Below are 4,370 nucleotides of genomic sequence, written 5' to 3' on the forward strand. Positions count from 1 at the left end.
GGAGACTTACTTCGCTCTGAAGTTCCATAACCGACGCCAATGCCACTCAAACACCTCAACCCGTTGCCTGTCTCTCCAAAACTAGTCAAACAATGTACAAACCAATCAAAATATACCCCAATACGTAATAATTTAACAGTTTATAATGATTTCCAACTTGTCTCAAAGCCAACAAAGTTAACCCTCAGGCCCACACGCCCAGATTTCGAAACTTTTCGAAGATAAACTTTACCCATAATACTACGAACTCAAATATATAATTTATTCCAAATTTCCATGTCCAATTTCTTGGTCAAATTCCAAAAATACCAAATTCTAGGTTTCCTACCAAAATCCCACAATTTCTATTAATTTTCATGTTTAAATCCTTATAGAATCCATGTATTTAACTTACAATAGGTGGGAATAACTTATCTTGCCATAGATGATGAAAATCTCCCCTTGAAGCTCTCCAAAAATCGCCCAAACCAAGAGAGAATGAGAAAAACCCCAATTTTTAAACAATCTGCCCAACCAACTTTCCGCATCTACGGAACTCCTTGCACGTTTGTTGCTCCGCTTCTGCGGAAACTTCCTCGCAGATGCGGCTTTCCCTCAAGGTGCCAGCTTTTTCTGCTTCTGCGGCCATCCAACCGCAGGTGCGCATCTGTTTCTGTGGAAATCCTCTGCATCTGCGGACTCCCCAGCTCGAGCACCACTCCGCACCTGCGCACCCATGACCGCACCTTCGGCTCCGCAGGTGCGCTACAACATCCGCACCTGTGATAATCCAGCCTAAGACCACTTCCCCTTCTGCGCTTCTCCGCCCGCATCTGTGATTCCATAGGTGCGGTAAATTCCTTGCACCTGCGAATTCATCCAGCTTCACTCCCTACCGCTTCTGCGACCCCTTAGCCGCTTCTGCGGTCTCGTACCTACGACAATAACCTCGCAGGTGCGATCGCACCAGAAGCCTTAAGCTTCAACAGTTCTTCCAAGCCCTAACTCGATCTATTTCCAATCTGATTAGCACCCGAGGGCCCCGGGACCCCGTCCAAACATACCAACACATCCCACAACACGATATAGACTTATTCAATACCTCAAATCACATCAACCAATATCAAAATTACAAATCGACGGCCAAAACCATTTTTTCAACTTTCCAACCTTCAAACTTCGCCAAACGCATCCTAATTACACTTAAACATCCCGGAATGACGCTAAACTTTACGTACAAGTCACAAATCACGATACGAACCTATTCCAAGGCTCAAAACTTCGAGCGAACATCGATAACACCAAAATTCATTTCAAATAACACTTTAGAATTTCTTAAACTTTCAAAATGCCAACCTTCAATAATAGGCGCCGAAAGGCTCGCGGACCACCCGGTACTCAACCCGGACAAATGCCCAAGTTCGAAATCATCATACAAACATATTGGAACCTTCAAATCCCTATTCCGAGCTCGTTTACTCAAAAGTCAAATCTTAGTCAATTCATCAAACTTAAAACTCTCGAATTTAGAATTTTCTATACAAATCACCTCCTAACTTCCCGAAATTCAATTTCGACCACACGTACAAGTCATAATACCTGAAGTGAAGCTACTCAAGGTCCCAAACCACCGAACAACGCGCTAGAGCTCAAAACGACCGCTCGGGTCATTACATTCTCCCCTACTTAAACATACGTTCATCCTCGAACGTGCCAAGAACTGCTCCGGAGTTGTCCAAAATCACTGTTTCACACCTCGTGCACCTGCCCGTGCCACCATAACCCAGCTAAGCACATTATCTTGAACCAGACTGAAGATCCTCGCTTTTTATTTAGTCGACAAGCCTTAGAACCAAATTCCAACCTCCGAATTTCTCTACAAGACATGATTCTAACATACGGACACCATATCAATCACTACACAATGTACCAAAACATGATCATCCACCCATGCTGACATCACACAACGCGTCACATAACTCATTTTACCAAGGCAACCTCCTCCAAGCACAACAACTGAAATTTCACTGACCCGACGCCCGTAGTATACCTCATAACACATATAAGACCTGTTCCAACTCTCACGATACCACCACGACGAAAGAGATGTGTAAAAACTCACAACCACCTAACCAAATCAATAAATCATGGAGTCTATCCTCGTGACAGGAACCATTATCTCATTCTGAACCGAATAACTGTATTTGCTGATTAATATATCCTTTATAACTCTGATCGCCCTGATCCTAGGTCTAATAACCTCATCTTACCCAGTACACACTGCTCAGGCAATAAGCCATCTCAAACACTACAAAAAATTTCATATGATGCCATCAACGCACCAACAAGCTACAAACTCGAATGTGACACATGAAGAGGAATAAACTCTGGAAAAGAACTACCCAGCCCGCGTAACGAATAAAATGACCGAACAGATGCTGTGAACTCTTCTCAGAGAATGAGAAACCAAATACACAGGAATAGATATAGGGAACCACACTCGACATCTCACTGTTGCGATGCACAACCCGATCCATAGATGATACCATTACGGCATGCAACCCGATCGAAAAAATGTACCCGTGGAGGCATGCCACTGTCATGACCCCATTTTCCCTGCGTAGGACGTCGTGATGGCACCTAGTCTCTATGACTAGGTAAGCCTACAAATTTGTGGAATCAATGAATAATGAACTGAACTCCAATCTTATCTCATGACATATAAATATAAAACTGTCATTCAATAATTACAACTCCCAAAACCCGGTGGAAACAAGTCACAAGCTTCTAATAGAAATGCTAAGTGTCTCTATACATCAAGTCTAAGAAGAATCAGGGAAATAAAATAATAAGGATAGAGAGGGACTCCGAGGTCTGCGGACGCTGGCAGATATACGTTGAAGTCTCCACGTGCGGTCCAACTCACTGGTACCTAGTCTAGTGGGAAGAACCTGGATTTGCACAAAATGATGTGCAGAATGTAGTATGAGTACGCCACAATGGTACCCAGTAAGTGCCAAGCCTAACCTCAGTAGTCTAGTGACAAGGTCAGGTCAGGGCCCTACTGGTTTAAAAGAAAAGTTAGGCAGAAAATATAATAATATTTTGAAATGATTGAGAATTTAAACAATAAGAAGTTTCAAAAAATATCAGCACAATAAATAGAGGCACACATCTGGGGAACTCCCGAGGTACCGCATCGTAGTCCCAAATGTAAAGATGCAGTATAGGGGGATCTCTCGAGGAACAATCTCGTAGTCCCAAAGTAAATATGCAGTATAGGGGGATCTCCCGAGGAACCATCTCGGCATCCCAAAGTAAATATGCAGTACAGGGGGATCTCCCGAGGAACTGTCAAAACTCGATTCCGGAGTCGTCTTCACACAGTTCGAACTACAGTCAATTCCTATAACTTAAACCTCTATTTTACGGACTATGTGTCCCAATTCGCTTCGAAACCATAAACAAATCCTCCCGGCAAGTCACAAAACCCAAAAAAATAAATTATAAGGAACCGTAAAAAGGGATTCGGGGCTAATTTCCTCAAAACGACCGGCCAGGTCGTTACATCCTGCCCCTCTTAAAATATACGTTCGTCCTCGAACGAGTATAGAGACATACCTGAAGTGGTGAAAAGTTGAGGATAACTACTGTGCATATCATGCTCAGTCTCCCAAGTCGCCTCCTCGACCGGATGACCCCTCCACTAAACTTTCACTGAAGAAATGTTCTTTGACCTAAACTTTCGAACCTGCTTGTCCAAAATAGATCCTTGTCCAACTGGACTGAGCTAAAGTCTAACACCTGAGACGGATCACCATGATACTTCCAGAGCATGGAAACATGGAACACTAGATGAATTGCACAGAGACTAGGTGGTAGTGCAAGTCTGTAATCCACCTTTCCAACCCTCTCAAGAATCTTAAAAGGCCCGATATACCTAGGTCTCAACTTGCCCTTCTTTCCGAACCTCATAACACCTTTCATGGTCAAAACCCGGAGCAAACCCCGCTCCCCAACCATGAATGCAACATCGCGAGCCTTCCGATCCGCATAACTCTTCTGCCTGGAGTGGGCTGTATGAAGTTGATCCTGAATCAATTTAACCTTCTCCAAGACATCTTGAACCAAGTCTGTACCCAATAGCCTGGCCTCACCCGGCTCGAACCAACCTACTGGAGACCGGCACCATCTACTATACAAAGCCTCATACGGCGCCATCTGAATGCTCGACTGATAGCTGTTGTTGTAAGCAAACTACGCAAGTGGCAAGAACTGATCCCAAACACCCCCAAAATCAATCACACACACACGAAGCATATCCTCCAATATCTGAATAGTGCGTTCGGACTGTCCGTCCGTCTGAAAGTGAAATATTGTACCCAACTCTA

Source organism: Nicotiana tabacum, chromosome 13, assembly GCF_000715075.1.
Source record: "Nicotiana tabacum cultivar K326 chromosome 13, ASM71507v2, whole genome shotgun sequence".
NCBI classification, from domain to species: Eukaryota; Viridiplantae; Streptophyta; class Magnoliopsida; order Solanales; family Solanaceae; genus Nicotiana; species Nicotiana tabacum.